The sequence below is a fragment of the Tympanuchus pallidicinctus genome, unplaced genomic scaffold, assembly GCF_026119805.1.
Source record: "Tympanuchus pallidicinctus isolate F22 unplaced genomic scaffold, pur_lepc_1.0 scaffold3, whole genome shotgun sequence".
Taxonomy (NCBI): Eukaryota; Metazoa; Chordata; class Aves; order Galliformes; family Phasianidae; genus Tympanuchus; species Tympanuchus pallidicinctus.
In genome coordinates, this window is record NW_026294747.1 from 72,697,105 (window position 1) to 72,717,931 (window position 20,827).

The window sequence follows — 20,827 nt, forward strand, 5'->3', positions numbered from 1 at the left end:
CCTGCTGCTGCATCTTTCTGCAGCCACGGCCCTGGAACTTCCACTCAAGTGATAGATTTGTTGAAAAAATACAATCAGAAGGAAATTAAAGCATTAATCTCTATTACTTTCACTGCTTGGTTATGTTTCTTCACCCCTCACCGCATGATCAAAACTTAAAAAAAGCAAAATTCACCCAAGGTAAAGAAAAATCCCTTAGTTCACCAACCTCATCTCTGTATATACATACAACAGCATAGAATCATAGAATCATGGAATGGCCTGGGTTGAAAAGAATCACAGTGATTGTCTAGTTTCAACCCCCTGCTATGTGCAGGGTTGCCAACCAGCAGACCAGGCTGCCCAGAGCCACATCCAGCCTGGCCTTGAATGCCTCCAGGGATGGGGCATCCACAACCTCCTTGGGCAACTGTGCCAGTGCTTGCTTCACCATCCTCTGTGTGAAAAAGTTCCTTCTAATACGTAACCTAAATCTCCCCTGTCTTAGTTTAAAACCATTCCCCCTTGTTCTACCACTATATACCCATGTAAACAGTCATTCTTCCTCCTGTTTATATGCTCCCTTCAAGTACTGGAAGGAAGCACTGGGCATCCTGTCATTAAGGAAGCTAAATTTTTGTTTGGCTCCAAAACCAACTTACATCCATGAGAAGAAAAAAAACAAAACAATGATTAGAGGTCAGTAAATACAAGGGTGTGACTTTGATTTTGGAAGACCCTGATCTGCAAGCTGCTGGCATATTTTTGCTCACACTGGCTGCTGCAGGGTGCTCATGCTCTCCTGCTGCTCTTCTCTGGCAAGCTGTACTGAATAGCTGGCACTGACATTAAGGGTCCTGTTTTTATGTCTGTATATCTCTAGTGAAGACAATAAAGCCATGACTGACAGTTGTGTATTTTCCACAGAGGCCGGATCCTTCCTTACCATAGTTGCATTACAGCAGTGGGGCTGCTCTGGCGTGCAGCCGCTGAGAAGCAGCCGTGTAGCTCTGAACTCAGGCAGTTCTGAGGACAAAACTAGTTTTCAAAACATTTTTATGAAGTCAGGGAAATCTTAATGTCTTTATTCTGTTATTACTTTAAAATAATAATCCCGAGCTGACCTGGGAGCTATTACTCAGTGAGCACTAGCCCCTCGGAAGGTTTCAGCTTGTCAAGTTTAGCCATTTTTTGAATGCTCAGAGGAAGTCATTAAGGCACATCAGGCTGCTGATTGCTATTAAACTCTGCGGAGAGTTCTGTGTAAAAATCAATGCCATAAGATGGCTACAGGAATCCAGGAGGCAGGAAAAGCGTTTCTTTACCCTCTGGATCTTGAAAGTGGATTAATAGGCTTTGCGAAACCTCAAAAAAATATCACCTTTGAGCTGGGGGCCACATGTAAGCCTCTGTGACAAAATAATACAGCTCAGAAAGCTCCAAGCATGTGAAAATGGGATTATAATGGAACCCTCACCGCTATAACCTCAACTGTACATTTCTGTGCTGGAGAAATCTCACACATCTGCACGTGTACCCATGCACATGCTCTTTTATTGTATCCCAATGAAGACCTTTTGTGTTCTATCGCCACTAAGAAATCTGGAGGGAGAATTGCTTTTTAGTAAGCGATGATTGCATGTAGCTCGTGCTAAAAGAGCAGTGAAGGACTTCCCAGGTGAGTTCAGTCTCAGCAATAGTAAAACTGTTTCTTGGATGGCCAGTGGGTTCTGCTTGTGTGAGAACTGCATTGAAAAATGCAGCACAGTTTACTATTAGTTGAAGGCTTTTTACCAACTTTTTTTTTTTTTTCCATGGGAAAGAGTAGTTTAAATCATATTAGGAAGTTTTTCTGTAAACAAGTTAAATACAAACAGACAAAGCCCATTGGCTAGGAGGCCAATTGCTGTGGAACAGCTAAAATTCAAACATTCCAGTTCTCAGAAAGCAGAGTGGCAGCATTAGATTCCATTTGGGGCATGAATTTCATTAAATTTCTAATGAGAATATGTTGAAAATTCTTTATAATTTGATGATTTTCTTTGATTCTTTTATGAAAATACAATTTCAATGGGTTGTAATTAATTTTTTTCATTCCATCATAGGATCATTTGGGTTGGAAGAGACCTCAGGAAACCATCAACTCAAATGAGTTGTATTTTATATGAAAAAAGGCTAAAATGAAGTAATCCATGTAAAACCAAATGCTTCCATTAAAAACAAACAAACAAATTAAAAAAAAAAAAAAAAAAAAAAAAAAAAAAACAGACATTTTCATACTCAATTAGGATGATTAAGAATCTTTATTTCATGTTATATCCCAACCTTTCTGCTCATATCAATACTGGTCTCTTGCAATCTCCCCTTGTTCATTTTAAAACCTTATATTTCATATTTTTAATTAAAAAAAAAATCTTTACTGTTATACCATTTTAAATATATGGTAATATCAGGTAGGGTTAACCACTGTAGGCGGAGAGCTGAGAGGCAAGGCCACTAGCCTGGTCCATCATCTCAGCTAAGCCCAGAAAATAACTTTTTAAAGAAGGAGCTCAAGGAGTCTCAGCACCAAACCTTGTGACAGACAGACTCAGGACTGTAATATACACTTTTGGTCCAGAGGGAGAAAAATTTTTCCCAGATCTCTCCCAGGCTGCAAATGCCCAACAATTTTCCCTTTGTCTGGGGGAGCTGCTCCCATGCATCTCCCCATGTCCATGGCAAGAGCATGGGGTTGGGGATGCAACTGATATTGGCAACCCCGTCATCGAGTCCAGATCCAAGGCTGGGGTCTGGAAAGAAGGATCAGAATTAGGCTTTCTGCTAAGGACTGACTCAAGCACACACAGTGAAAAAACTCTTAACAAGTGAGCTGTTAAGCCCATTTTAGTGCGTATGGTCTGGAGTGGCTGCAATGAGGGGGCAGTTTGCAGCATGGCGTCGAGGACAGAGGCTCCTACACTCTCATTATAGTGGGGAAAAATCCACTTTTCTTGCATGGATAATTTGGATGATATGAATCAGCCTGTTGTTTTTATTTCAGTGGAGTACAGACAAGAGTTGTGTAAAATGAGGCTGCTGCCTGTCTGTCAGGCAGCTGTAGTTTTTACCCTGCAGCCTCTTTTAATGCGCATTCTTGGCAAATTCTGAAGAGAAGCAGTCACAACTGTGCACTCAGACATTCGAGCAGCCCTCTTACCACTGTCATTGAGCTGAGGACTTCACTCGTGCATTGTCCTGTGTTTGATGCAGCCATTAGGCATCCTGACCCAATAACCAGAAAACTGCTTCACTATCTGAATCAAGAGGCAGTGTAAAAATATTTTATTGAATCATCCATTTTTGAAAAGACATTAATATTTTCTTGCAGTATAACTATTTTTTCCAGGTGTTAAATTGATCATTCGCTATTTTCTGGTTCTTGGAGTTTTTTAAAGCAGGTGTTTAAGGCTATTCCAGCCCAACACTACAGGGTTTTAAGGCATAAGAGACAGTTATCTGAAGAAAAAAAATGCCCTTCACTCAAATAATTAGTGTTATCTGTCAAAAAAAGAAATCCTCTGAACTGACTACAGTAAGAAAAACTCTTCATCTTTGGCCTCTTTTTCACTCTCCTTGCCTTTCTCCCTATTTTCCTCTTGCATTTTCTGAGCAGGCTTCGCCAAAGGAAATACTGATGAAAGTAACTGTCAGTGGCTGGGCAGTTCCCTGAGTCACCTCCTCCCAGTCCGCCCCCTAGATTGCAACAGACTTCTGCCTTTGTACATACCATGTCAGAGTCCAGAAGAGATATTATACGTTCATTGTTCCTCCAAAATAAACAAAAGCAGCACAGCCAACGCAAACTGGCTGTAGATATCCCATTGCTAATAATGGAGCTATGCTGCTAATTGCTAATAATGATGCAGTGTTTCAGCATGGGAATGCAGTTCTAGCTGTAATGTGGATCTGGCCTGAATAAAGTGACACAGATGGTAACGTTATTGCATATTTCTTTGTAGGGGAGGTTGACATTTTACTGTGGGAAAAAAATCCATTCCTACATTTCCTTCCAGTTATTTCTTTAATATCAGTAGTGCTGGCATACTTGATACATGAACTGTGTCAGTGGCACATAAGGAATTTGCAGAGGAGCCTGCAAAGTGAGGAGAAACAATTGTTTCCACTTAAGCAAGGAAAAGCTTAGATGCTGTTTTACACAACTGTGTTTGCCTTCCTTGGCAGGGATGACCCATTTTGATCACACGCAACAGCCCAACAACAGCCGATTTGCAGCAGCTCAGACTTCAAACCTCTCTGTAGCTGCTAGCTGAAAGAACTCAAGCTCTGGAGTCCCCTCTCACTGATGCATCTGCATATCCTTGTTCTTTGCCAGCCTGCAGGCTGCAGACAGCAGGGACAGCGTCTGCCTTCAGCTGCCTTTTGATGCACGTTCCCCAGTGGGAGCACCCAGTGTCTTTTGTGTGGGCATGCATAAATCCTCTTGCACCCCTGTGAGCCAATACCAGGGAAAGGGCATACTGCTGCTTCAGCCTGACTGCAACACGCTTCCTTTGAAAGGTGTTTGTAAAGCTGTGGCAGCTTATCAGAGATAAGGGAGGCAGGAATCAGGTGTGTTTGCCAAGCGTCTGCCTGCATTGGCTCTGTCCACAGAGCCGCTATCCTCACTTTTGAACTCTCTGATCTCCCTGCGTGCTCACCCACAAAAATCACTAAGCTAACCCAGAGCCAGAGTTGTCCTTCCTGCAAGATTAGGTCACTGCATTTTAGATCAAAGCCCTCATATACCATTTTATACCACGTGGATGCAACAATCAGCCAAGTTTCAAGTCCTCAGCACAGGTGTCTTTGAGCTGCACTATGTACACATGAAAGTTCAGGCCAGGAGCCAAAGTTACAAGCTAAATTCCATCTTGTTCCCCAGCATTACACCTTTTTCATCCACCCTTACAACTTCATTTCCAATTTAAATTGCAGCAGATTTGCAGGTCACTGCTGGTGTCAAAAGCCTTCCTGCTTTTCTTTCCCAGTTTTGCAGTCCTTTGCAATTTTCTCCCTCTCTCTGGCAATTCAGAAGTGAGGTTAATAATGTGTTTAGAAAGAAACAGTAGAGAAAGAATGATCCACAAACAAAGCTTCTTCCTGCCAAAAGAAGTGCTGCACAGTATTAACTAACACGTGGAGGGACATGCAGCAAAAAAACGGTGCTAGTATGCATGTAGGCAAAAAGGCACTGTATTTGCTACAGTTGCCATGCACCCAGAAGCGCAAGGCTTGAGCCACAGTGATAAGCAAGTGCCACTTAGTAATGGTTAGGAGAAAAATAGTGAAAAAATGCAGAAAGATTAGCCCTCATCTCATTTATTTACTCTCCTAAAAGCTTGATGTCTCCTTTAAACTGGATCCCTGGCCTTCTCTTGTGGCTTATGGGAAGAGAGATACTAACAGCAAAAGTACATCCCATCTTACAACTGACCAGCAGAGTGAATCATTCTTTTCAGGTGCCTCTATCTGTCTGCACAGACTCCCAAGAGATAACTAGCTCAGAGCTCCTCCCTGACCTTTAGATAACTGCTGAAGGTGAAAAAAATTCCACCTGAAGACCTCAGAAGTAGCTGCCCAAGCAGACGGGAAGGTGGACAGGTTTTGATAGCTGCAGCAGCTCACTTGTGCCATGGTGGATGGAGGGCTGACTGCCAGGGCTGATGCATGCCATTACCGTTATCAGTGAGGCTAAAAACATTTCAGAATTGTTTGCCACGTGATGGGCTTGATGCACAAGCGCTGTAGTCACGCTACAGTAAAATGAAAACAGAAAATGAACATAAGAACTGTATGTTCTGTTTTTGTGGAAGTAAACATTTTCTTCCAGAACTGAAACTGCTGTTATAAAATATGTCACATGTTGATGTGCCTACAATGTAAAATTACATCTGTTCAGGCACTGCTACCTGCAGCTCAGAGATGAGTCTTATCACTGTGCTCAGCGCAGAGCCCTCCTGAGACTCACCAGGGCCAGCTGGCAATCTGTGCACCCTGCTCTGTGGGTCACTCACTGCAGAGTACACACACAGCAGGAGCTCCAGTCAGCAGCCAGAGATCTCCTGTGGCAAAGCAACTTGATAGGACATAAGAACATGAAGTGGAAGGGAGTGGAAAAGAAAATGCCAGAGTATAAGTGCACGCAGCATAGTCTAACACAGTAAATACAGTTCGCCCACTTAATCTTCCTCCATCTTCTCTCAGCACATCCCAAGCCCTGTTTAGTATATGTTTAAACTCCACTTAATTTTATGTGGCCAACAGGTGCTTACTATTAGCATGTTCCTTGCAACATGACTGAATCAAGGTTCAAAGCATCAGCATATGAACACGACTGTTGTTCGTAAGGAGAATCAGCCACAAGGCCCTGTAATCACTGCAGACCCCTCTGTGTAGAAGATGAGGCACTGTGGAATGCTTCTATTCAAAGCCTGTTCACACAGGTTCATTCAGATCCAAGCCCAAAACTTTTTCTTAATCAAAGTAACAACCCTGTCTTACGGAATGCAAATGCAGAAGTTGCTATTACTGCGGAATTCTCACAGACTGCACATCAGTTCATAGACTGTGGGCAGACCATCAGGGCAGCTTCCTCGGGAGGGAAAAATGAAGGATGCTGAGCAGTCATTTTCAAACTTTCTCTACCTTACATATTTAACATAGGTTGGATTTAAGCATCACTAGGTTTAGTGGTAATGATGCCAACATTTTCTTTTGCTGAGGCATTAACAAAGCCAAGGATACAGTGTTAAACTAGAGTTGTTTCTCTTTTTCCTTAAATAATATTTTTATTGAGCAAGAAGCGGATGTCAGAATGGCCTTTTGATCAACTAAAAACAGCAGTGTCTCTAGGGGAATCTTTCCTGTTTTTTGTATGTTGCTGCCTATGAAAAGTGCTAGCGTACAGTAGAAATGGACTTCTTAATATACAAGAAGTAAAGCAAAACAGGATGAGGCCAAAATGGGAACGGTATATCACAGGAACTCAGAAAGGCAGGAAGTAACAAAAGAAGTAGACATTCTTGATTAGAAATATAATTGTACCAGCTTGTGCAAGAGGATAATGACTTTAAAATGTCAGCCTTTGTGCCTGTTCATAATGATAAAGCTATTAAACAGTATGTACTGTTCTTAATTCCATTTCTCATGGCAAGTCATTTAGGATCTGCATCTATTCTGCCCTCTAAAATGTAAAGTATTTCTTCAGTAGTATATTCAAACAGTAGATTAGAAGCAGTGCTAACTGCAGTGCCAGCCGGGGCTCCTGCACAGTGGTTTAGAACATGTGAGAGATTCTGTAATAAGCCCTTATTTTCAAGGATTTAAATATCAGCTATAAAAATTCACTCCCAAGATGAAAGTCAGCCAAAGAGTGAATATTTAAACTGTGAGAAGAAAAAGACATCATTTTTGTGTTTTTGGAGATCTATGTGTAAAAATGAAGGAGGTCTTAAAATACTTTCTGCAGATCTGTAACTGGAAAGTATAACTTTCAAAAATTAACTCAATCAGAAATTAACTCTTACTGCACTCACTGGCATCTTTATTTCTGGCAATAAATTATAACAGAGTCAGTCAGTAACTCTGCTCTGCTTTATAATTGCTGCACGGTTGAGCTTGGTCCAGCTCTGTGTTGCTAGTGGAAAAAAACAATTTACTTCAGCAGTAATTAGATCAAACACCAACTTCCTCATCAGGAAGTTCAATTCTGGATGGAAAACTAAGAGCTCAACTTTGCAATCACAATGCACAAGCAAAATATTCGCTTTTAATGTCAGTAAAGTTGCCTTCAAAGATAGGAAGACAAGCAATGTGATGGTGTCCCTAGGGGTGCTTTTACCTTCCCAGCATTTTGGTCAGTGCCACTGCTTCCTATCCTTGCCATGGGCTTTGGTGCTTCCAGGCTGAAGCTGGTAATAGCATGTTTTGTAATTGCAGGCACATGCCAACAGAAAAGCTATAGAGTAAAGTGTAATTGCCAGATGGCTCAATGTTTCGGGAGTTGGAGAAAGATGTTAGCAGAGAATTCTGCAGCAGCTTCCTCAAGTCCTACCCAGCAGGTGATATTTATGGCCTGTTTACAAGATTTTCACATATGGCACGATAAAGAAGTTTGCCATCCAATTTATTTATTTTTCAAAAATCCCACTCCAAAGGTCAGCTGTGTTTTGTCTGTCTCAGCAATTCCAGGTCAAAGGGAAAGTACTGGACCTAATCTCAGCATGCTGTAATTAAACAAATGTGCTTTAAAACATGGTAGAGATGTTTTTGTGTCTTGTTCTTGTAGAGCTTAGACCTCTGTCTCTTGGCTTCAGGTATCATTTAAATGAGAGCACTGTTTAGTGCCTCTTTCACATTCAAATGATATATTTGTGTTCTTTTGTGCGGAAATGTCTGCATATTTTCAGCACTTTTCAATTCATGTGAAAGCAGACAGGAACAAACCAAGGAGACAAAGATTATGTCAAAAAGAGTAAATAATACTTAAGTGATCTTGATGCATCTATTCTTTTCTAAATCTTTAGCAGAAAGCCACTTTTCTTTTTTCAGCCTACTGATAGCACTGAGAAGTTCACTGCCGACCCTTCCAGCCTTATACAGTGCTCTTAGTGCTGTGTTTTCATCCCTAAGCATCCTCTGGTACATCTGATTCAGGCATGGAGGTGAAACCCAGACTTCGTGGCCTCCCTCCTCACCTGACAGCAAGACAGGATGGCTTCCTTTTTTCTGACCATCTTTTACCCTCACACCTGAAAAGATTCTCACTAAGTGATGACCTATAGGTGAAATTCAAATCATGAAAAGGTCATTGTGCTGGCCTACCTAGTTCATTTTGAGGGTGCAAAATGTGCTTGCACACAGGGAAACACAGATCAGCTTTTCAACTCACATCCCAAACGTGTTCGTAGCTGTTAGTACCTTGAAGTTATATTTGCTATAAGACCAGTTAAATTTCAACAACTGATGGAACAGCTGAGTCTCCTGATTCACAAAAGCAATGTGATTACAGTGCAACTATTATATATACAAAGTCTGACTTGTGATATATGTGTATAATCAATTGCAAATTATGCGCCTTTCAAACATCTGCTGTGGTTTATTGTGAGTCTATTAGAGGATATCTAATATGCAATAGAAATGATGTGTAAGAAATCCATCACTTCTGCCCTGGCAGGAGGGCTGTGCAATTCAGACGGAAACTGTCTGTCTGTTATATAGAACCTCTGCAGTGGTGGATCTGAAGCTTTCTACTGAACCATCATGAAAATACTTTTCACGTCTGCTATAAAGCAGCTCCTTGCTCACCAAGAAGACATACAGAATGCAAAGATGGGCACAGCTCTGTAACAGGCATTACTTCAAAGCCATGAGGCAATGCTATTAGACTTGAAAATGCTGTTTTCAAGTCAAAATCACATAATCATTTTTTTCATTAGCTGCTAATATCCCAAGGACTGTTTCTTTTAGGAATAGTGCCTGGGAATGTAAATTCCTTTTGTACTTAGGAGCCTGATGTGCAAACCTTGGAAGCAGTGTGTGTGGTTGCACATACAGCACATAGGGAGGTTTGCAATTTCTGGTTTTAGGCAAGTTTTGTCAACCACAATTTACAAATTCCACATTCTTCACTGGAGAGAGAGCACTTGAAACTGTGCCGCAGCTGCAAGGTATATAGGCAGCCATTAAATAAGCCTCTGCTATGTGTTTAAAGGTGCACTAAAGAGGACGTGTCTCAGGCAGGGAATCAGTGGGTTAAATTGGGTCCACTTAAATCAAGAGAACTGAGTCAATTTTCAACTCTGGCAGAGCTGGAGCAGCCAAACAGGACACCGTGCAAACCCCTCCACTACCAGCATCTGTGGAGTTTCACAAAACAGACTGGAGGGAGCCAAGTGCAGGTTTTGTGGCTCCCTGTTTGGCAATGCCCTGGCCTGGTGCTGCATTGAGGGGTGCCAAGGGCTCCTGCTTTGCTCCCGGGCTGAGCTGTGTGTCAGGCTGACCTAGGTGTGTTTTTCCCTCTCTTTTCTCAGCCTGGAAGAAGTTCCATCGTCTCTGTGAGAATTTAACAGAGTCTGTGGGACTGGGGCCACGGCTTCCCGTTCCACCTAATTAGCCCTGGGAATTCATCTCCACCACACAGAACTAAGGCCAAGAATATAGGTAGCTTTAAGAAAGAAAATGAAGGATTTGCAAGGAAGATATAGAATATCCACAATTACATTTCACATGATACAAAATAATTAAGGGATATAAGCCATAATGGTTCATGGCACAATCCAAGTTCGAACAGATGGGGATACGAGAAATTTCCCCATGGGAAAGTGATTTTGTAATTGTAGAGGTGGGTGTATTCCTTTTACTTCTGTATTTATTTTAGCAGTGTATTTATATTTGTATAAACATTAAGGAAAAACATCAATCTGTAACCTCAGGGTATTTTCACCATTTCTTTAAAATACAGAAGTAATTGCTGCATACTTCTTAGAGAATAAAAGGGAAAAAAAATTAAAACCTTCATTTTTCCTCACCCACACATTTCTCTTCGCTCACAGATCCCAGCCCTCACATTGCCCCTCCCTCTGCAAAAGCCTGGGAAAAGATTCACAAGCACATGTGAAAAATGATAGTTTCACATGGCTGCAGTAGGTTCACATCCTTATTATGTAAATGAGTGGTTTTGGTGTGAGCGCCTCTTTTGTGGTTTTTGTGCAGATGGTTAAATACTTAAGCACAGTGGGCCAAAGTGTTCCTACTGGAATTTCACTGGCTCTGGATAAACTACATGAGGATTTAAAACAGGCCTCGGACCCAAACTCTAGTTTTGCTCATAATGAAATGACCAAATGGGTAATGGGATTGCAGCACAGTAGCAGGAAAAAATTTCCCTCCGTGTGTTCTGTAATTAATGAAGTACCTGGTGAATGGGGTAGGTGTGAGGAACCTCTCCTTGCTGCTGTGATCTGCACTTCCTCCAGACAGGTAAGTGCAGAGCTGTGTGTGCTGGAGACTGAGTAATTAGCTCAAGCAAGTCGTAAAATCTTTAGGAAGCAAGTGGTGTCTGTTTTCTTTTGCACAGGATGCCAAGAGATGTATTTAAAGTGTGAGAGTCAAAGGTCAGCTTGACATCACATACTCTAAGAACTCTCTTGGATTCCTGTTTCATGTTAGGAATATCTTCTGAGAGCTGGGAAGCTATTGCTGTTGATAAGGAGCAGGATTCATCCACAGCAAGCAAATTTTAGGTTCAATAATTATGAAAAATGTTCTAATTGTGGGATCACTTAAACAAAGTAGCTGGCTGTCAAGGGAGACAGTCAAGGCTGGAAGTGACACTTTTACATCAGAGGCGGGCTCGCAGAGTAATGAATAAGCATTGCTTGTGGAATGGGGAGGGCTGTGGGCTTTGCTAGTGGTCCCTGCCTGATCAAAGGAGTCCGGGAGTAGGAAGGAGCCTGAGTGCCTCTGCACAGGGAAAGTGCAGCCCTGAAAGGTGTGTTCCGGTCTCTTCTCCATGTCTGTTACATATCAAAATGTAAATCAAATGCAAATACTTTGAACTGCTCACTGCAAAACGATTTACGTTCTCCTGCACCAAATCTGACTCAGTGGAAATTTAAGGGGCAGTAATATTGCTGTGTATAATTCTTGCAGAATTAATTGAGTTACAACAGTGAAAAAGGCTGCTCCAATCTCTACGATTTCTTACACCTGTTTTATATTTATGTTCCCAAATTTCTTGCTTCAGTTACAATATTTCAGAGTTTTTCACAGTGTTTTCCACTATCAAAGCTAATGAATGTGTTAACGTTGCATTCAGTGACAAAACACATAAGCCAGACATGAGGCTGAAGTTCTAAATATTCTGTTAAGGTTTTTATCTTCAGATTGTTCAGACTTATCCACTTGCACTGAACTAGGGATAATAATGTATCTTTCTTTCTGTCTTTGCTCTGGAAAGACAAAATATGTCATTTCCTAGCATTATATCCAAGTACAGCAGATTGCAAACAAATGCAATTACCTCTGTATTATTTTGAGGGGACGGTGTGTGTTAAATTCAGTTTCAAAATCAAATGGCAGGAGGTTAAATCTTAATTCCTAATTTGCGCCAAAAAAGTTGGCAAATCATCTTAAAAAGGGCCAAAGAATTATTGCTTTGGTAAAAACAGCAAATTTGAGCTTGTCAGTTTAATAGATGGGCCTGTGTCAGAAATGCTGATGGCTTTCAGAAGGTTTAGGAGGGGCTGTTCTCCACCATTGCCAACAGAGTGATGCTTCATAAAAGCAAGCATTCATTGTGCCTGCTAACAGTGGTTTTAGCTAAGTGAAGGGGGTCACAGGCATACAAAATATAATCCATAGCTTTCCATCCACTGCGCCCTACAGAGCCACAACCAGGGAAACAGAGGAAAGAGATCAAAAGGCTCTAAAAATGTCAGGCAACAGGATCTTATTTAAATTATTAGGTGAGTTGCCCTCTTGCTTTTAACAATAGCAAAAACATATCACGTTGCCTGTTTTCCTCTCTCTCTTTTATGCTGCTTCTGACAGACTGGTGTAAATTGCATATAGAAATTGTGTTTCTGTTTTCCAGCATCACTTTGGACAATGTTTAAAAACCCATTTTCATAGAACAGTGTAAAATTCAAAGGTATTTGAATCACGTAGAAGCTGGAGGATTTGGAACAGGTTCTTAACCAGTATTGACTGAAATAAAACTAATTTGGAGGGAAAAAAAATCCAAAGCAAAACAAAAAAAAAAAAAGCAAACAACAAAACCCAGAAACCTGCCTTGGGTGACACTCAGTGAATACAGGCACTTAGGGAATGAAAAAAGGCTCATCTATAACTCTGTTAAGTGATTCAACTTTAGGAATTGCTTGTTTCTAATTCACATGCACGTGTTGTAAGGCTTTTTGAGTTTCAACAATTGAAATCACAGAATCACAGAATCACAGAAATCATTAAAACCACATAAGAAGACATATTTTCATTGTTGTTGTTTATGTTTGCTTAAATGTAGAAAGTTAGATACAGTCGTAATTTAACGTTGGACTGCAGAGTAGTAAAGCTTTTCTCCTGAGCTCTGTGTTCAAGCTCTGTGCTGCCCAATCCTTGTTCACTGAAGTGAATGTCAGGAAAGCCAAGGTACTGTGCTATCCATAGTGTTTCATGAGTATGTCAATTCTTGATAATATTGCTTCTATTTTGGATTTTAAGAAGTAAAGCATATGGCCTACACAGGAGATTGGCTAAATATTCAACTTCTCTGATTTACTGAGTACTTTATGTTCCTAAATCCCGAGTAGCGAATAATACTGATTTAATAAAGGACCAATCGTCTGAGACTGAAGTGCTTAAAATGAAAGAAATAGAAATAAAAAGTCATCACTTTACACATAATTAATGATCGTTTTTAAAGAGGTTTCTTCATACCCCCTAGTTATGGGTTTGCATGTCTCTGTGTCTGTGCATATGAAAAGACGGCTGAAATGAGAGCAAAGAAGACCTCTGCAACATTCTTTCTTATTTATATTAGTGCTCTTGGGACTCTGACTCAGAAAAACAGATTTAGGAAATCAGTACAAGCTATTTTTAGGATTCAGTTCATATGAAATCATTTTCATTTACCTTGTAGCAGTTCTCTGGGTTTCTTCTCACAAGCTGTGTTGGCTTAAGGTATGGGCAGGGGACTGTGAAGCTGAAGCGAGTTGGACTCACATCCTCAGGGATTAAAAGCACCAGGAGACAAAACGTGTGCTAGAGACAAGCAAGCTTAAGCTCTGGGTGTAAAGGGCAGCAGTCAGACTGTATGGCAGCAGTCAGACTGTATGACAGACGTCTCAGCATGACATATGGTAGAGAAGCGCGTTGCTAATGGTCCCTGCTTTCTCTCGTGTTGTCCCAGGTAGCTAAAAGCGTTCCTGTATGGCAAACAGAGGTAGAGCCATTTGTAATGCGACAGACTCACACTAGGGCTGGCAGGGAGTGCTGTTAACCTCCGAAGCCTTGATGTGACTGAAGAGCCTCGGGATCTGTATGGGAGACAAGTCTGAAAATTAACAGCCTCATTAATCAAATCACAATGTTTTGACAACTTCGTGGTGTGTATGTAATCTACCCTGTATACAATTTGGCAAAGGCTTTCCAGCAACAAGATGGTTTTTGCAATAACTTTATTTGGTAAAGCTCCACCCACAGCACAATTACTGGATTGTATGCTGATTATCGAAGAGCGAGAAGGCTTAATCAGCTGAGCTCTGAAAAGAAAGTACTGCCAGGATAGTGAAAGAATCACACATCTCTGTGTTTCCCATTTGTTTTTCTGAGTGAAGTGTAGTTACCTTCATCTCTTGCTTAGAAAGTCTGTGGAAAGGCATCCAGCCTTTCCCACCTGAACCCAGGCACAGGACTTACCCTTCTTCAGAGAAAAAACCCCTTAAATTTATTCTCTGATTTGTTTAGTCAAGAGAGAAATGTGCAGGAAACCAGAGCTTATCCTCAGAGATCTAGTTCTGCATAGCAGCAGGACGCTCAGCACAGCATAATTTCGGGATGATTCTTGTTGTCTTACAAGTCAGACAGTCATTTTCTGCTTAAAAAGCAGATTCTCCCCCAAATCCTTTGTTCTCCAGGCATCTTGTAAGTACCCTTTCTAAGGAGCTTAGAGACAAATGGCTGCCTCCTTCCGCACCTAGGGATTTACGCAGAACACTTGTACATGCTTTTGGGTATTAATTGTGTAAATGTCTGCACATCTAGACAAGACCATATCCACAAGTATTTCTGGGCTATAATGAAATGTTATTGCTTCTTATAATGTGCTTATGAGAATGAGGCATGATGAACTGGCAAGAGTCACACAGTGCCATATTTCATCACCAACATTATGAAACAGAGGCTCACAAAAAGTAGATAGTATTACAAGTCCCTTTGTCCTTCCTGTTTATGTTTGCAAAGGTAATCTTTTAAATCATAGCTGAAAAGGATTAGGAGCAAGAATGCTGTGCTGTCAACTGCATTCAGCTGTTTACAAAAGACATATTAAATCACAGAGTTAATGACAGAGTCACAGTTGTAGCCATCTAATTTCTTCTCATGCTTTCAAATGCTGTCAGGGAAATATCATTGTCTGATTTTCCAGACTGGGAAACTGAGGCAGTAAACAGATAACAGTAAAGTTACCTGTACCTGACTGTGCAGAATAGTGATGCCACAGGAGCAGCACCTGTGGCTTTGGCCTTTACCCATCCATTGCTCTGCCTGCTCTATCCCTTCTCCCTGAGTGACCCAACCCCCCTTATATTGAAGGCCAGACTGGCAGCTGGTTATGGCATCAAAGTATAAGGGTTAGTGGTATGGTAGTGATGGGTTGACAGTTGGGCAAGCTGATCTAAGTGGCCTTTTCCAATCTTAATGATTCTATAATTCTATGACTCCCAGTTTCCAACCCGCCTTATGTTGGACATCTGTATCCATACTGCAGTTGAAGACGTGATTACAGCATCCATAATGGTGCCAAAACTCAATCCTGTTAGTGGCAATGCTGAAGTGCCATAGGTTTTATGGTCCCTGATGGGAACATGCAGCACTGAACAGAATCTATAGCACTGTTAGTACCTCAGCCAGTTAAATAAAAATAGCTCAGACATGTGTCCCTGTGCTGTAATCACATCTCCAAGTGCTAGAAAAGCAAATTTTGGTAGAGGTTATCACTGTTCTGAGCAGCAGCATTAATGAGAAATACTGTGATTTTCCCAGAGCATAATTCTGCATAGAAGCCTTACTCAGATTTTTTCCAGCTGATATATCCTTTTGTTACTGGCATGAGGCTCATTCCTGATCCTTATGCCTGTGGGATAAAGGAGACAATCCTTCATCAGTTCCTCTCTTATCCCTTTGCTAGCTCTGATTTTGGTGAACTGCCACGTGGAGTGTTCATGGGGGTAAGAGCCACAGGTATGAAATACTTCTCAAAGTTGCCTGGCTGGTATGGCTCCTAAACCAGACATATGGCAATCGTGCAAGAGGGAGGATGCTTCGTGGTATCACTTTTAGGAGAAATGAGTCGTAAACGAGAAAAAGCTGAAATATGGGATGTTGTATGCCAAATACGTGGAAATTCCACTCGTTGGAGCTGTTTCAGGAATCTGTTCATATTAACATGTGTTGTTACTCTGAGTCAGGCAGAATTTTGCCTCAGTAGTGTTCTCTTGACATCCCTTTGTTCTGGGAGAGCAAGATGGACTGGCTTTACCATGAACATAAGACCCAGCTCAGATTAAAGCTAACAAAGAATGCATATGTTTAATTTGGTAAAGGGGTTTTCTGCCTGTTTCAGGGAAGAGAGGGGGGTTATTACCATTCCCCCCTAATGAAAAGCAGGATCCTGTATCTTGAAAATGTTTACAATGTAACAAAATGCAGTTAGTTTGGGTTGTAAAATTTTAAAGGGGAGTGTGGACGGACAGCTTGGCTTGGAGTGGGTGGAGGCTTTGCTGATGCTGAGCTCCAGGTCCAGCCAGGCATCCCCTCCAGCCAGCATGGGGGGCTTAGGGTGAGGAAAGGGATGTGGCATTATCTCATTTCCTTCCCAGACTTCCTACTACTGTTTTGGGCAATTTATACCTTAAAGAATGCATAAGGCAAACAAATCTTTTTCTCCCCAGTGTGTGAAAACATGTCTTTTGCATTATTAAGCTGCAGAGGAAAGCATGGCTTATCTGGCTCAGATTCTCTGCACGTACAGGAGAATCTGGCCAAAATACATTTCACGGCTTGTCTGTCTGGGTTAGTGTGCTGCTTGCTGTGAGTGAAGGAGAGGAAAGAATCAATGCTTAATACCACACAGCCTTTCAGAGATTGCTCTTGTATGCTTATCACTGCTAAATAGACAAACAAAGCTAAATGTGTTAATAGATACCTGACTGGAAGTGTAAATTAAACAAAAGCTATCAAATCAGGATTTTATCCATTTAATTGCAGAGTAGGTGTTTTCATCAGCCATGTAATAGTTTATTGCCTTTCAAGGCTTATTTATTGTAATTGATTAATGAAGACTTAGAGCACCATTCTCTTATGGCTAACAAAAGGTATGAAGCTGCAACACCTTCTATGTTTCTAATTCACTGGGTTACTGCAAGCCTCCCTTGCTATTTGAGATAATGCGTTATTACAGCTCCATGTCACACTGCCTGTTTCCCTGAGTAGAAAGCAAGGACAGAAGTCTGACCCATGAGATGAAGAAGGCAAATCTACATCCTTATCCCATGCTTGCTTAGGCCCACTAACAGCCATCTCCAAAAAACTGTTCTTTTCTGGATCACAGCTGTAGAAACAGCAAGAACAAAAATGAGGGAGAGTGGTTCTGTGGAAACATTTCTGTAGATCTCAAAAGCAGCAATTCCTATGCGATTGCATTAGTCCTGATTTAGTTTTTGTGTATAGAGTGTATGTGTGTATAATGATTGAGTATAGGCTCAAATGCTCAGCAAGCTTAAAAGAGCGTATCTCAAAAAATTGCTCTGATGAGCAGAGGAAAAGCAAGTGGAAAGACAAACTCCATCCCATCTAATGAACAGTGCCCTGACATATCCGTGGCTCCCACTAGGAACTGAGCAGATGCATTTATGCAGTGTGGTGCCAATTATTGAAACCCACGAGCTGTGTATGTGCTTGGGTTGTATGTGTGTTCATTACCCTGCTTGCCTTCTCAGATAAGTATCCAGTGCCAGAAAAAAGTTATGCAAGTTTTCTTTCAAAAACTACTGTCAGGCTTTTGATTTAGTTTTAAAACAGCTTATGATGATGCACCCCTAAAATATCTCCACTAGACTCTAAATTTGCACCGGGAATGATGCTGATCTTCTGTGCACATTTTCCTTTCTGAAAGTCACATGCCTCTCTGAGAAACACATTTTTATGAGAGATGGATCACTGGGGTGGGTTTCTTTTGCACGGCCTATGTGCCCCACGTGCCAGCCGTAACAATGCGGTTTCACTGGATGCTGGGTCATACGGCTGACCTCAGCTAACAAGATGTTCCTGTTTATAGGCTACTGGGAATGTTTATTGGCCACTGTTTTCCTCCTTTCTGAACACATAGTTATTTCCCAACACCCAAATAAATCATAAGGTCACAAAACTCATAGAAACTCTGACATTCTCTGCGATACAGGACACAAAGGAACTAACTTCAAACTTAGCAGCTTTAAACATATATTATATATTTTATCATAATATAATGTATAATATCATAATATAATGTATTCACTGAAGTTATTTGTACTTTTTAGTTTGATTACAAACACAATAAAATGGTAATAAAATCGCTCAGTGGGACAAAAATTATATAGTGATCTTTCAAATTGGTGCAGTTTAACTGTGGGCACTATTACAAAAAAAAAAAAAAAGTACTATAACTGTTCTAAACTGAGCTTAGGAGTAATGTTAATTAGCTACGTACTTTCGAAGAAAATGATGCTAAGGTTGCTGTTGAATTTCTTAATGCAGACTTAATGCAGACAGTAGAAACTTAAGAGGAGACCCCTCCTAACATGCTACATAGACAAACTCATCTGTACAAAACCCAGCTATACCAACAGGGAAATACACTCATTTATCAACTGCAGTTTTATTCACAATGTGAATACCAAAGCTATTTTCCACAAAGGAGTGGAAAATAATTGGTAGACAGTAGTGGAAAACTATTGGTAGTCATTTTGCAGAAGTTTCCACTTGCTTCCCTGTCCTCATTTGGTTGAGTTGTTTCGAAATGCCTATCTTCTGGGCTGAAAGTTTCCCAGGCTGCTCCTCTGCTTGAGAATGAATTTTAAAAGAGAGATCTAGGATATGATTCGGGTCTTTTTTAGAACAAGGAATATAAAAACACAGAAGATAGGCACACACATGCAAGCATTTGCACTGAAAAAAAGAGAAAAAGAGCAAGAAATGTTTTCATTTTTTCAGACAGATCTTCAGCCACACTTACAAAGATCAGAAAGCTGAGATTTGAAAGCAGCCTCCATGAGTAAATGTTCTTTGCACTGCTCTTGTGAAATGTTGAAATGTCATTTAGACTTCCCAAAGCCATGGCTGCTTTAAAGTTGCCGTCTACACGAATTACTCATGCTGCTTAAGGGTTGTTTGTTAAAGTGGCAATGTACACAACCAGATGATTTTGTGCTGAGATAACAGCCAGCCAGGAAGCATGCAAACTCTGTAAGTGGGCTGATCTCTGAACTGGAAATGCTTCTTACTCAGCTTAGTGTGCCTCCTGTTGATAGCACTTCTAGGTGCTACGGCCAAATGCTTTGTCTTTCCAAGTTTGTGTTACAGGAAAGACGTAAGGAGAGGTACTTTTTTTCTCTATTACAAGAGGCTGTCAAAGGTCTTCTCAGCATTATACCAGTATTTAGCTAGTAAATCTCTACATTCACACACCTAGGACTTCATTTTCAAGCCAGAAAATCTTTGAGAGTTATGAGCTACTTTCACAGAATCATCACAGAACCATAGAATGGCCTGGGTTGAAAAGGACCACAATGATCATCTAGTTTCAACCTCCCTGCTGTGTGCAGGGTTACCAGCCACCAGACCAGGCTGCCCAGAGCCACATCCAGCCTGGCCTTGAATGCCTCCAGGGATGGGGCATCCACAACCTCCTTGGGCAACCTGTTCCAGTGCATCACCACCCTCTGTGTGAAAAACTTCCTCCTAATATCTAATCTAAATCTCTTGTGTGTCAGTTTAAAACCATTCCCCCTTGTCCTATCACTATCCACCCTCATAAACTTTACTTTATCGAATTGTAATGTTTTGGTTTTTTTACAGTAGATTAAGAGAATCCATGTTCACCTTCAAACCACCAACACCCATCTCTGACCCGCCACAAAAAAGGGAGGGAAATTTTAATACATGTACATGGTTAAACACTGGCAGGTCAAAACTTTGGCAGTTAAGTTGTATGTCCTCCAATAATTCCTCTTTTCTGTAAGTATGCCTTACTCTCTAGTTGTGGGACTATATATAGGTTTTAGTTGTAGCTCCTCCAAAAATCAATGCATTCGTTTACATGTGTCACGCTTCCAGGCAAGAAAGACCCAGAGAAATCATTTATATCAATACCAACTATGTGTAGACACTAACCAAGCAGTGGATTTTTCACTTGGCCAATCGTTGGCCCAAAGGGAAAGTGGCATAGAAAGTATAAAAAAGGGAAAAATGTTGAGAAATGCTGAGTTCCAAGTGTCTAACTATATTAAGAGAGCATCCTTAATGCTCTCTTAATATAGTTCCTAGCTGAAAATAAATGAATAAATACCTATCATTTTGCTGCATTTACAGAGCTTCAGGACATGGTTGCCATGGAGGAAAATTGCTGTAACTTGTGTCCTAATGCTGATACGTATGTCTGCAATTTCCTCTCTCCTTTAGCCTCTTTTAGTTTCATTAATTACGGCTGTTGCTCAGAGAGGTTTCAGACTGCCCACAAGGGACAAATATTTGAGAATTTCAAAAGCTTGAAAGTTATTTTATGTTCTGAACTTTCACAGTTTCTGTGAGAAGCTAACATGTACCTAATACTTTTAGAAGTCGAGTTCCATAGGTTATGATTAATATACCACATAGATCCCAAAGGGATAATTACAAATTAATCAGTGGTTCAGAACTCCCAAATGAAGTACTATAAGGTTGCCATGCCTTTAAAGCATTCCTTTCCTATTTTCATGGAAAGAGAAAGAAATGATAGAAGAGTCTGATCTCAGTTTGAGTCAGACCTTTTCTGTTCTTCAGGTAATCAAGG

General features: G+C 40.9%; 1 protein-coding gene across 2 annotated transcripts in view; it reads left to right on the forward strand.

Moving 5' to 3' along the window:
• NRP1 (neuropilin 1) overlaps nucleotides 1–20,827 on the forward strand; it is a 109,477-nt gene that overhangs the window by 17,284 nt on the left and 71,366 nt on the right. The window lies entirely within an intron of this gene.